General features: G+C 43.5%; 2 non-coding genes across 2 annotated transcripts; both read left to right on the forward strand.

The window, feature by feature from the left end:
• Positions 1 to 1,025: 1,025 nt before the first annotated feature.
• Positions 1,026 to 1,099, forward strand: TRNAI-AAU (transfer RNA isoleucine (anticodon AAU)). Its single transcript has one exon. It is a non-coding gene; the product is annotated as a tRNA-Ile (tRNA).
• Positions 1,100 to 8,358: 7,259 nt separating this feature from the next.
• Positions 8,359 to 8,432, forward strand: TRNAI-AAU (transfer RNA isoleucine (anticodon AAU)). Its single transcript has one exon. It is a non-coding gene; the product is annotated as a tRNA-Ile (tRNA).
• The last annotated feature ends 5,567 nt before the right edge of the window (positions 8,433 to 13,999 follow it).

Genomic DNA, 13,999 nt, shown 5'->3' on the forward strand with positions numbered 1-13,999 from the left:
CAAAGCCCTGAAGCTTACCATCAACTCCATCTACTTCCATGACCTCCGACTCTCTAGGAAAGACCACTTGAATCGACAGGATCAGTCCAACACAGTAGCTCTCCAGCCAGGTTTGCTGGCATCTGTTGCAAGGAATTCAGGAGGATCCAGGTGTATTAGTGTCCACTTAGACCAGTGGTCTTCAAACTCTTTAATGCCTCATCCACCCAAAGGGAAAAAAAAACATTGGTGCCTCCGCTCTGAATTTTCCAGAATTCTTCTATCAAATTGACACTGTTTAAATATGTCTAGACCTATTTAAACATTGCAGTTAAGTTCTGTTACTGTTTTAAAAATGCAATCAAATACATGACCCCAAATATACTATTCTGGTCAGGCAGGCCTTACTAACCAATTGTAGCGTTATGCTCTGCTGAGTAAACTGATCTCACGGCAGTGAGGAATGCACAGGCCGGGTAGTGCCCGGCGCACGAAAGCGTGCCTTCTTGTGTTGTACGTCTCTTTGCGCAAATGCAAACTCAAATTTCCTGCACTGTGGTCGGCAGGAGAGACATGGGAAGGTGCAGTAGGGAAGGCTTGAGCAACAAACCGTTGGCTATGTTTTGTTGTTACTTTGTTGACATGAGCTAGAGTAATTTAAAGCAGAAGGAACGGCCAGACCTAAAAACAACTCTCTTACCTCCAACGTCGAATAACCACTATAATTAGAATATCTCAAAAGCAGCTGGCTTGTAAACTTAATGAGCAAGCAAGCCGATGCATTTTGGGTTTTGTTGTAAAAGAATACAAATCCAATCCATCCTTTCCTTTTCTTCCGGCAACAACCAATGTTACAAAGATATCACAGCACACAGTGACATTGACTGAAAGAAGAGGCACTGAGGCTGGCGTGCAGCACTCAACAGCTCTTGTTATTGCAATCCAGACAGGGGACGGAGGGAGAAAAGTATGAAGGAATTGCGATAGTGAGACCGACTCTTCTGTGTATCTGCATGTCATGGAAAAAGGATAACTCTGTCATTCATGGCCGGTTAGCTCAGTTGGTTAGAGCGTGGTGCTAATAACGCCAAGGTCACGGGTTTGATCCCCGTACGGGCCAAGTTAAGTTTTTTCTCTCAAGTAAACTCTTTTTTTCTCATTTAATCAAACGCTTGTAAATCCATACACTCTGTTGCTCCAGTACATGTTCACTTTCCATTAGTCCTTCTTTTGCCACTTCTGACCAAAGCTCAAGCCGGCAGCGCCAGTAGAACAACAGAAGTGCAAGAGATTGTCTCTCCAAGATGGAGACACTGGCTCAGACTATGTCACGTGAGAGGTGGAGGGAGACCAAGAGCTGATTATTAGATGCGTGGGGATAAGAGGAACATAACTCAGGTGAACAGATTCTGGATAGTCATGCTATAGCTAGGATCAGCAACGTTACAGGGGAAAGGATAGGAAAATAATTAGGTGACAGAAGTATAGAAGTGGCTACAAGGGGGCGTGTCTCTTAACAGGGCCGAAAGATACACTGAAGGCGAAGGTGAAGTGAAAGAAGAAAGAAAGATCAAAGGAAATCAACAGTGATTGAGAGAAAACTCACAAAGGCAAATTGAGCAAAAGAAAGGACCTGGGGAGTTAGACTACTTCAATGCAAATTTACGCCGCAGATGAACATGACAACTGACCCTTGTCCAGTGGTGCTGAAACAATTTTCAGTGTGGGGGTGCTGCCATCAAAGGGCTTCTGAAAATCCAGGAATCATACAAAGAACAAGTCCTGCAGAATGAGCCACGCACATTCAGAAAGAGTGGTGATGCGTTGTTTACTTATTGGTAATCTTCATTAGCCTTAGTCCATTGCGTCCTTGTGACAGTCATTACAAAGTAAAGTGATGTCACCCTCCAAGAGGAAGAAAGAACAGGAGGATTCTTAAATGCTAGCGCCATGCACCCAACCTGGGTGCCAAGTCCTTGCCAAAGGACTGATGGGAAGGTGGGCAGGATGTAATGTTTGTGACAAGGACAAGATGGACTTAGGGTAATGCAGAGTTCAAAACATTGGTACTCAAATGCAAAACAGAAAATTTATTAAGCGATAATGCTTGACAAATGTATGCCCTGAGGCCCAAGTAACCACCCTAGGAATTTCCTAGATTGTTACTCACTGGAATTCAACCCAGGAGGTGGCCATTCCTCTCGTAGACCATCCCTGACCTGGAAGATTTTCTAAAAAGCCTTGCAAAGCCAGAAAAATTTACAACTTAATCCACCTACTCAGAGTCATAAAAGTCACCTTCTTGTCTTTTCCAGGCTGTCCAAAAGTCACAAACAAGGAGTCAGTTTTCCTGAACTGCAGAGGCCTGGTGACATAAATGAAAAGAGCTCTTTAAACATCAAGTGTATTCAACAAATGTTCCTCCGGAGAGGAAGGAGAGGGAATGAAAGAAGGAAGAATTATTTCCTAAGATCTATCAAAAATAGACTTAACCTTTGCAGCAAAGGTAGGGCTAGGCCTTAAAGTTACCCCATCTTCCAAAGTATCAAATGAAGAGAGGACAGCATTTTAAGGCTCCCAGCTCCCCAATTGTTCTCAGCAAGGTAATAGCAAATAGGAAAATAACTTTATAGGAGACAATCTTTAATTGTACAGTATCCAGATCCTCAAAGAGATAAAATTGCAAAACCTATAAAAGAGTAGGAAGATTCTGAGTTGGAGAAAAGGGATTTTTCATTGTTCTTACCATTGACAAAAGATCATAACAGTCTAGACACCAAAGAGTGTAACATCGATGAAAGTTCAGAAAAGTCCCTAAAAGCCTTTATCGCAAACCAATGAGCTTTCAGAGTGGAAAGAGATTCAAGTGAAACCCATTCAGAAGAAAATGCAAAATAGCAGACAAACTACAGGTAGGTGCCAAAAGATCATGAGCAGAACTTCACGTCTGAAAGGACTTCCAGTTCTTTGAGTAAGACTTCGAAGTAGAAGGCCTGCTGGAATGCTGAATTAACTCCACTAAGGAAGAGGAAAGACCCTTTGCTAGCAGTCCAGACTTCTCAACCTCCAAAGCGATAGAGTGAGTTGGAGCAAGAAGGTCAGGGACTATGTTCTGAGAAGATACACACTTGAGCAGTACCCAAGGAGGTAGAAGAGCCAGGGGTTCAGAAGAGGAAACCATGACATCTCTGGCCAATCAGGGCCAACAAGAATCAAGTTCCCTCCCCCCTGCTGAGACTTGAAGAGAACCATCTGGATCAATAAAAAGGGGGGGAATGTATAAAGGAGACTTCTCAGCCACTTTATCACCAATACGTCCACTACCTAGGCTCCTTGTTCCGGAAACCTTGATCAGAATCGACAAAGATGAGCATTGTCCTTGTTTGAAAAGAGATCCAGAAAGGGTTTCACAAACTCTCGGCATATCTCTCAAAACAACGACCTGGATAACGTCAACTCCAGCAAATTTGGAAACCTCCAGCTGTCTGCCATCACATTGTCGGTGCCCTTGATGTGTACTGCCGACGTATGCAACAGGTTGATCTCTGCCCAATAGCCCAATTGTTCTGCTATTGCATTGAGGGATTTTGAATGCATGCTTCACTGCTGGTTAATGTAAAAGACCGCTACCTTATTCTCTGTCTTTACTAGCAAATTTTTCTGAGACAGATGATGATGGGAAAACTTCAAAGCCCTGAAGCTTACCATCAACTCCATCTACTTCCATGACCTCCGACTCTCTAGGAAAGACCACTTGAATCGACAGGATCAGCCCAACACAGTAGCTCTCCAGCCAGGTTTGCTGGCATCTGTTGCGAGGAATTCAGGAGGATCCAGGTGTATTAGTGTCCACTTAGACCAGTGGTCTTCAAACTCTTTAATGCCATATCCACCCAAAGGGAAAAGAAAACATTGGTGCCTCCCCTCTGAATTTTCCAGAATTCTTCTATCAAATTGACACTGTTTAAATATGTCTAGACCTATTTAAACATTGCAGTTAAGTTCTGTTACTGTTTTAAAAATGCAATCAAATACATGACCCCAAATATACTATTCTGGTCAGGCAGGCCTTACTAACCAATTGCAGCGTCATGCTCTGCTGAGTAAACTGATCTCACGGCAGTGAGGAATGCACAGGCCGGGTGGTGCCCGGCGCACGAAAGCGCGCCTTCTTGTGTTGTACGTCTCTTTGCGCAAATGCAAACTCAAATTTCCTGCACTGTGGTCGGCAGGAGAGACATGGGAAGGTGCAGTAGGGAAGGCTTGAGCAACAAACCGTTGGCTATGTTTTGTTGTTACTTTGTTGACATGAGCTAGAGTAATTTAAAGCAGAAGGAACGGCCAGACCTAAAAACAACTCTCTTACCTCCAACGCCGAATAACCACTATAATTAGAATATCTCAAAAGCAGCTGGCTTGTAAACTTAATGAGCAAGCAAGCCGATGCATTTTGGGTTTTGTTGTAAAAGAATACAAATCCTATCCATCCTTTCCTTTTCTTCCGGCAACAACCAATGTTACAAAGATATCACAGCACACAGTGACATTGACTGAAAGAAGAGGCGCTGAGGCTGGCGTGCAGCACTCAACAGCTCTTGTTATTGCAATCCAGACAGGGGACGGAAGAAGAAAAGTATAAAGGAATTGCGATAGTGAGACCGACTCTTCTGTGTATCTGCATGTCATGGAAAAAGGATGACTCTATTGTTCATGGCTGGTTAGGTCAGTTGGTTAGAGCGTGGTGCTAATAACGCCAAGGTCGCGGGTTCGATCCCCGTTCGGGCCAAGTTAAGTTTTTTCTCTCAGGTAAACTCTTTTTTTCTCATTTAATCAAACGCTTGTAAATCCATACACTCTGTTGCTCCAGTACACGTTCACTTTCCATTAGTCCTTCATTTGCCACTTCTGACCAAAGCTCAAGCCGGCAGCGCCAGTAGAACAACAGAAGTGCAAGAGATTGTCTCTCCAAGATGGAGACACTGGCTCAGACTATGTCACGTGAGAGGTGGAGGGAGACCAAGAGCTGATTATTAGATGCGTGGGGATAAGAGGAACATAACTCAGGTGAACAGATTCTGGATAGTCATGCTATAGCTAGGATCAGCAACGTTACAGGGGAAAGGATAGGAAAATAATTAGGTGACAGAAGTATAGAAGTGGCTACAAGGGGGCGTGTCTCTTAACAGGGCCGAAAGATACACTGAAGGCGAAGGTGAAGTGAAAGAAGAAAGAAAGATCAAAGGAAATCAACAGTGATTGAGAGAAAACTCACAAAGGCAAATTGAGCAAAAGACAGTGCCTGGGGAGTTAGACTACTTCAAGCAAATTTACGCCGCAGATGAGCATGACAACTGACCCTTGTCCAGTGGTGCTGAAACAATTTTCAGTGTGGGGGTGCTGCCATCAAAGGGCTTCTGAAAAATCCAGGAATCATACAAAGAACAAGTCCTGCAGAATGAGCCACGCACATTCAGAAAGAGTGGTGATGCGTTGGTTACTTATTGGTAATCTTCATTAGCCTTAGTCCATTGCGTCCTTGTGACAGTCATTACAAAGTAAAGTGATGTCACCCTCCAAGAGGAAGAAAGAACAGGAGGATTCTTAAATGCTAGCGCCATGCACCCAACCTGGGTGCCAAGTACTTGCCAAAGGACTGATGGGAAGGTGGGCAGGATGTAATGTTTGTGACAAGGACAAGATGGACTTAGGGTAATGCAGAGTTCAAAACATTGGTACTCAAATGCAAAACAGAAAATTTATTAAGCGATAATGCTTGACAAATGTATGCCCTGAGGCCCAAGCAACCACCCTAGGAATTTCCTAGATTGTTACTCACTGGAATTCAACCCAGGAGGTGGCCATTCCTCTCGTAGACCATCCCTGGCCTGGAAAATTTTCTAAAAAGCCTTGCAAAGCCAGAATAATTGACAACTTAATCCACCTACTCAGAGTCATAAAAGTCACCTTCTTGTCTTTTCCAGGCTGTCCAAAAGTCACAAACAAGGAGTCGGTTTTCCTGAACTGCAGAGGCCTGGTGACATAAATGAAAAGAGCTCTTTAAACATCAAGTGTATTCAACAAATGTTCCTCCGGAGAGGAAGGAGAGGGAATGAAAGAAGGAAGAATTATTTCCTAAGATCTATCAAAAATAGACTTAACCTTTGCAGCAAAGGTAGGGCTAGGCCTTAAAGTTACCCCATCTTCCAAAGTATCAAATGAAGAGAGGACAGCATTTTAAGGCTCCCAGCTCCCCAATTGTTCTCAGCAAGGCGAGAGCAAATAGGAAAATAACTTTATAGGAGACAATCTTTAATTGTACAGTATCCAGACCTTCAAAGAGATAAAATTGCAAAGCCTATAAAAGAGTAGGAAGATTCTGAGTTGGAGAAAAGGGATTTTTCATTGTTCTTACCATTGACAAAAGATCATAACAGTCTAGACACCAAAGAGTGTAACATCAATGAAAGTTCAGAAAAGTCCCTAAAAGCCTTTATCTCAAACCAATGAGCTTCCATAGTGGAAAGAGATTCAAGTGAAACCCATTCAGAAGAAAATGCAAAATAGCAGACAAACTACAGGTAGGTGCCAAAAGATCATGAGCAGAACATCACGTCTGAAAGGACTTCCAGTTCTTTGAGTAAGACTTCGAAGTAGAAGGCCTGCTGGAGTGCTGAATTAACTCCACTAAGGAAGAGGAAAGACCCTTTGCTAGCAGTCCAGACTTCTCAACCTCCAAAGCGATAGAGTGAGTTGGAGCAAGAAGGTCAGGGACGACGTTCTGAGAAGAGACACACTTGAGCAGTACCCAAGGAGGTAGAAAAGCCAGGGGTTCAGAAGAGGAAACCATGACATCTCTGGCCAATCAGGGCCAACAAGAATCAAGTTCCCTCCCCCCTGCTGAGACTTGAAGAGAACCATCTGGATCAATAAAAAGGGGGGGAATGTATAAAGGAGACTTCTCAGCCACTTTATCACCAATACGTCCACTACCTAGGCTCCTTGTTCCGGAAGCCTGGATCAGAATCGACAAAGATGAGCATTGTCCTTGTTTGAAAAGAGATCCAGAAAGGGTTTCACAAACTCTCAGCATATCTCTCAAAACAACGACCTGGATAACGTCAACTCCAGCAAATTTGGAAACCTCCAGCTGTCTGCCATCACATTGTCGGTGCCCTTGATGTGTACTGCCGACGTATGCAACAGGTTGATCTCTGCCCAATAGCCCAATTGTTCTGCTATTGCATTGAGGGATTTTGAATGCATGCTTCACTGCTGGTTAATGTAAAAGACCGCTACCTTATTCTCTGTCTTTACTAGCACATTTTTCTGAGACAGATGATGATGGGAAAACTTCAAAGCCCTGAAGCTTACCATCAACTCCATCTACTTCCATGACCTCCGACTCTCTAGGAAAGACCACTTGAATCGACATAATCAGTCCAACACAGTAGCTCTCCAGCCAGGTTTGCTGGCATCTGTTGCGAGGAATTCAGGAGGATCCAGGTGTATTAGTGTCCACTTAGACCAGTGGTCTTCAAACTCTTTAATGCCACATCCACCCAAAGGGAAAAAAAAACATTGGTGCCTCCCCTCTGAATTTTCCAGAATTCTTCTATCAAATTGACACTGTTTAAATATGTCTAGACCTATTTAAACATTGCAGTTAAGTTCTGTTACTGTTTTAAAAATGCAATCAAATACATGACCCCAAATATACTATTCTGGTCAGGCAGGCCTTACTAACCAATTGCAGCGTCATGCTCTGCTGAGTAAACTGATCTCACGGCAGTGAGGAATGCACAGGCCGGGTGGTGCCCGGCGCACGAAAGCGCGCCTTCTTGTGTTGTACGTCTCTTTGCGCAAATGCAAACTCAAATTTCCTGCACTGTGGTCGGCAGGAGAGACATGGGAAGGTGCAGTAGGGAAGGCTTGAGCAACAAACCGTTGGCTATGTTTTGTTGTTACTTTGTTGACATGAGCTAGAGTAATTTAAAAGAGGAGGAACGGCCAGACCTAAAAACAACTCTCTTACCTCCAACGCCGAATAACCACTATAATTAGAATATCTCAAAAGCAGCTGGCCTTGTAAACTTAAGGAGCTAGCAAGCCGATGCATTTTGGGTTTTGTTGTAAAAGAATAGAAATCCTATCCATCCTTTCCTTTTCTTCCGGCAACAACCAATGTTACAAAGATATCACAGCACACAGTGACATTGACTGAAAGAAGAGGCACTGAGGCTGGCGTGCAGCACTCAACAGCTCTTGTTATTGCAATCCAGACAGGGGACGGAGGGAGAAAAGTACGAAGGAATTGCGATAGTGAGACCGACTCTTCTGTGTATCTGCATGTCATGGAAAAAGGATAAATCTGTCATTCATGGCCGGTTAGCTCAGTTGGTTAGAGTGTGGTGCTAATAACGCCAAGGTCGCGGGTTTGATCCCCGTACGGGCTAAGATAAGTTTTTTCTCTCAAGTAAACTCTTTTTTTCTCATTTAATCAAACGCTTGTAAATCCATACACTCTGTTGCTCCAGTACACGTTCACTTTCCATTAGTCCTTCTTTTGCCACTTCTGACCAAAGCTCAAGCCGGCAGCGCCAGTAGAACAACAGAAGTGCAAGAGATTGTCTCTCCAAGATGGAGACACTGGCTCAGACTATGTCACGTGAGAGGTGGAGGGAGACCAAGAGCTGATTATTAGATGCGTGGGGATAAGAGGAACATAACTCAGGTGAACAGATTCTGGATAGTCATGCTATAGCTAGGATCAGCAACGTTACAGGGGAAAGGATAGGAAAATAATAAGGTGACAGAAGTATAGAAGTGGCTACAAGGGGGCGTGTCTCTTAACAGGGCCGAAAGATACACTGAAGGCGAAGGTGAAGTGAAAGAAGAAAGAAAGATCAAAGGAAATCAACAGTGATTGAGAGAAAACTCACAAAGGCAAATTGAGCAAAAGACAGGACCTGGGGAGTTAGACTACTTCAATGCAAATTTACACCGCAGATGAGCATGACAACTGACCCTTGTCCAGTGGTGCTGAAACAATTTTCAGTGTGGGGGTGCTGCCATCAAAGGGCTTCTGAAAATCCAGGAATCATACAAAGAACAAGTCCTGCAGAATGAGCCACGCACATTCAGAAAGAGTGGTGATGCGTTGGTTACTTATTGGTAATCTTCATTAGCCTTAGTCCATTGCGTCCTTGTGACAGTCATTACAAAGTAAAGTGATGTCACCCTCCAAGAGGAAGAAAGAACAGGAGGATTCTTAAATGCTAGCGCCATGCACCCAACCTGGGTGCCAAGCCCTTGCCAAAGGACTGATGGGAAGGTGGGCAGGAGGTAATGTTTGTGACAAGGACAAGATGGACTTAGGGTAATGCAGAGTTCAAAACATTGGTACTCAAATGCAAAACAGAAAATGTATTAAGCGATAATGCTTGACAAATGTATGCCCTGAGGCCCAAGTAACCACCCTAGGAATTTCCTAGATTGTTACTCACTGGAATTCAACCCAGGAGGTGGCCATTCCTCTCGTAGACCATCCCTGACCTGGAAGATTTTCTAAAAAGCCTTGGAAAGCCAGAAAAATTGACAACTTAATCCACCTACTCAGAGTCATAAAAGTCACCTTCTTGTCTTTTCCAGGCTGTCCAAAAGTCACAAACAAGGAGTCTTTTTTCCTCAACTGCAGAGGCCTGGTGACATAAATGGAAAGAGCTCTTTAAACATCAAGTGTATTCAACAAATGTTCCTCCGGAGAGGAAGGAGAGGGAATGAAAGAAGGAAGAATTATTTCCTAAGATCTATCAAAAATAGACTTAACCTTTGCAGCAAAGGTAGGGCTAGGCCTTAAAGTTACCCCATCTTCCAAAGTATCAAATGAAGAGAGGACAGCATTTTAAGGCTCCCAGCTCCCCAATTGTTCTCAGCAAGGTGATAGCAAATAGGAAAATAACTTTATAGGAGACAATCTTTAATTGTACAGTATCCAGATCCTCAAAGAGATAAAATTGCAAAGCCTATAAAAGAGTAGGAAGATTCTGAGTTGGAGAAAAGGGATTTTTCATTGTTCTTACCATTGACAAAAGATCATAACAGTCTAGACACCAAAGAGTGTAACATCGATGAAAGTTCAGAAAAGTCCCTAAAAGCCTTTATCGCAAACCAATGAGCTTTCAGAGTGGAAAGAGATTCAAGTGAAACCCATTCAGAAGAAAATGCAAAATAGCAGACAAACTACAGGTAGGTGCCAAAAGATCATGAGCAGAAAATCTGGTCTGAAAGGACTTCCAGTTCTTTGAGTAAGACTTCGAAGTAGAAGGCCTGCTGGAATGCTGAATTAACTCCACTAAGGAAGAGGAAAGACCCTTTGCTAGCAGTCCAGACTTCTCAACCTCCAAAGCGATAGAGTGAGTTGGAGCAAGAAGGTCAGGGACGACGTTCTGAGAAGAGACACACTTGAGCAGTACCCAAGGAGGTAGAAGAGCCAGGGGTTCAGAAGAGGAAACCATGACATCTCTGGCCAATCAGGGCCAACAAGAATCAAGTTCCCTCCCCCCTGCTGAGACTTGAAGAGAACTATCTGGATCAATAAAAAGGGGGGGAATGTATAAAGGAGACTTCTCAGCCACTTTATCACCAATGTGTCCACTACCTAGGCTCCTTGTTCCGGAAACCTGGATCAGAATCGACAAAGATGAGCATTGTCCTTGTTTGAAAAGAGATCCAGAAAGGGTTTCACAAACTCTCGGCATATCTCTCAAAACAACGACCTGGATAACGTCAACTCCAGCAAATTTGGAAACCTCCAGCTGTCTGCCATCACATTGTCGGTGCCCTTGATGTGTACTGCCGACGTATGCAACAGGTTGATCTCTGACCAATAGCCCAATTGTTCTGCTATTGCATTGAGGGATTTTGAATGCATGCTTCACTGCTGGTTAATGTAAAAGACCGCTACCTTATTCTCTGTCTTTACTAGCACATTTCTCTGAGACAGATGATGATGGGAAAACTTCAAAGCCCTGAAGCTTACCATCAACTCCATCTACTTCCATGACCTCCGACTCTCTAGGAAAGACCACCTGAATCGACAGGATCAGTCCAACGCAGTAGCTCTCCAGCCAGGTTTGCTGGCATCTGTTGCGAGGAATTCAGGAGGATCCAGGTGTAATAGTGTCCACTTAGACCAGTGGTCTTCAAACTCTTTAATGCCACATCCACCCAAAGGGAAAAAAAAACATTGGTGCCTCCCCTCTGAATTTTCCAGAATTCTTCTATCAAATTGACACTGTTTAAATATGTCTAGACCTATTTAAACATTGCAGTTAAGTTCTGTTACTGTTTTAAAAATGCAATCAAATACATGACCCCAAATGTACTATTCTGGTCAGGCAGGCCTTACTAACCAATTGTAGCGTCATGCTCTGCTGAGTAAACTTATCTCACGGCAGTGAGGAATGCACAGGCCGGGTGGTGCCCGGCGCACGAAAGCGCGCCTTCTTGTGTTGTACGTCTCTTTGCGCAAATGCAAACTCAAATTTCCTGCACTGTGGTCGGCAGGAGAGACATGGGAAGGTGCAGTGGGGAAGGCTTGAGCAACAAACCGTTGGCTATGTTTTGTTGTTACTTTGTTGACATGAGCTAGAGTAATTTAAAGCAGAAGGAACAGCCAGACCTAAAAACAACTCTCTTACCTCCAACGCCGAATAACCACTATAATTAGAATATCTCAAAAGCAGCTGGCTTGTAAACTTAATGAGCAAGCAAGCCGATGCATTTTGGGTTTTGTTGTAAAAGAATACAAATCCTATCCATCCTTTCCTTTTCTTCCGGCTACAACCAATGTTACAAAGATATCACAGCACACAGTGACATTGACTGAAAGAAGAGGCGCTGAGGCTGGCGTGCAGCACTCAACAGCTCTTGTTATTGCAATCCAGAGAGGGGACGGAAGGAGAAAAGTATAAAGGAATTGCGATAGTGAGACCGACTCTTCTGTGTATCTGCATGTCATGGAAAAAGGATAACTCTGTCATTCATGGTTGGTTAGCTCAGTTGGTTAGAGCGTGGTGCTAATAACGCCAAGGTCGTGGGTTCGATCCCCGTAAGGGCCAAGATAAGTTTTTTCTCTCAAGTAAACTCTTTTTTTTCTCATTTAATCAAACGCTTGTAAATCCATACACTCTGTTGCTCCAGTACACGTTCACTTTCCATTAGTCCTTCTTTTGCCACTTCTGACCAAAGCTCAAGCCGGCAGCGCCAGTAGAACAACAGAAGTGCAAGAGATTGTCTCTCCAAGATGGAGTCACTGGCTCAGACTATGTCACGTGAGAGGTGGAGGGAGACCAAGAGCTGATTATTAGATGCGTGGGGATAAGAGGAACATAACTCAGGTGAACAGATTCTGGATAGTCATGCTATAGCTAGGATCAGCAACGTTACAGGGGAAAGGATAGGAAAATAATTAAGTAACAGAAGTATAGAAGTGGCTACAAGGGGGCGTGTCTCTTAACAGGGCCGAAAGATACACTGAAGGCGAAGGTGAAGTGAAAGAAGAAAGAAAGATCAAAGGAAATCAACAGTGATTGAGAGAAAACTCACAAAGGCAAATTGAGCAAAAGACAGGACCTGGGGAGTTAGACTACTTCAATGCAAATTTACGCCGCAGATGAGCATGACAACTGACCCTTGTCCAGTGGTGCTGAAACAATTTTCAGTGTGGGGGTGCTGCCATCAAAGGGCTTCTGAAAATCCAGGAATCATACAAAGAACAAGTCCTGCAGAATGAGCCACGCACATTCAGAAAGAGTGGTGATGCGTTGGTTACTTATTGGTAATCTTCATTAGCCTTAGTCCATTGCGTCCTTGTGACAGTCATTACAAAGTAAAGTGATGTCACCCTCCAAGAGGAAGAAAGAACAGGAGGATTCCTAAATGCTAGCGCCATGCACCCAACCTTGGTGCCAAGCCCTTGCCAAAGGACTGATGGGAAGGTGGGCAGGATGTAATGTTTGTGACAAGGACAAGATGGACTTAGGGTAATGCAGAGTTCAAAACATTGGTACTCAAATGCAAAACAGAAAATTTATTAAGCGATAATGCTTGACAAATGTATGCCCTGAGGCCCAAGTAACCACCCTAGGAATTTCCTAGATTGTTACTCACTGGAATTCAACCCAGGAGGTGGCCATTCCTCTCGTAGACCATCCCTGACCTGGAAGATTTTCTAAAAAGCTTTGCAAAGCCAGAAAAATTGACAACTTAATCCACCTACTCAGGGTCATAAAAGTCACCTTCTTGTCTTTTCCAGGCTGTCCAAAAGTCACAAACAAGGAGTCGGTTTTCCTGAACTGCAGAGGCCTGGTGACATAAATGAAAAGAGCTCTTTAAACATCAAGTGTATTCAACAAATGTTCCTCCGGAGAGGAAGGAGAGGGAATGAAAGAAGGAAGAATTATTTCCTAAGATCTATCAAAAATAGACTTAACCTTTGCAGCAAAGGTAGGACTAGGCCTTAAAGTTACCCCATCTTCCAAAGTATCAAATGAAGAGAGGACAGCATTTTAAGGCTCCCAGCTCCCCAATTGTTCTCAGCAAGGTGATAGCAAATAGGAAAATAACTTTATAGGAGACAATCTTTAATTGTACAGTATCCAGATCCTCAAAGAGATAAAATTGCAAAGCCTATAAAAGAGTAGGAAGATTCTGAGTTGGAGAAAAGGGATTTTTCATTGTTCTTACCATTGACAAAAGATCATAACAGTCTAGACACCAAAGAGTGTAACATCGATGAAAGTTCAGAAAAGTCCTTAAAAGCCTTTATCGCAAACCAATGAGCTTTCAGAGTGGAAAGAGATTCAAGTGAAACCCATTCAGAAGAAAATGCAAAATAGCAGACAAACTACAGGTAGGTGCCAAAAGATCATGAGCAGAACATCACGTCTGAAAGGACTTTCAGTTCTTTGAGTAAGACTTCGAAGTAGAAGGCCTGCTGGAATGCTGAATTAACTCCACT

This window comes from Pleurodeles waltl, chromosome 12, assembly GCF_031143425.1.
Source record: "Pleurodeles waltl isolate 20211129_DDA chromosome 12, aPleWal1.hap1.20221129, whole genome shotgun sequence".
In the NCBI taxonomy this organism is placed as follows: domain Eukaryota; kingdom Metazoa; phylum Chordata; class Amphibia; order Caudata; family Salamandridae; genus Pleurodeles; species Pleurodeles waltl.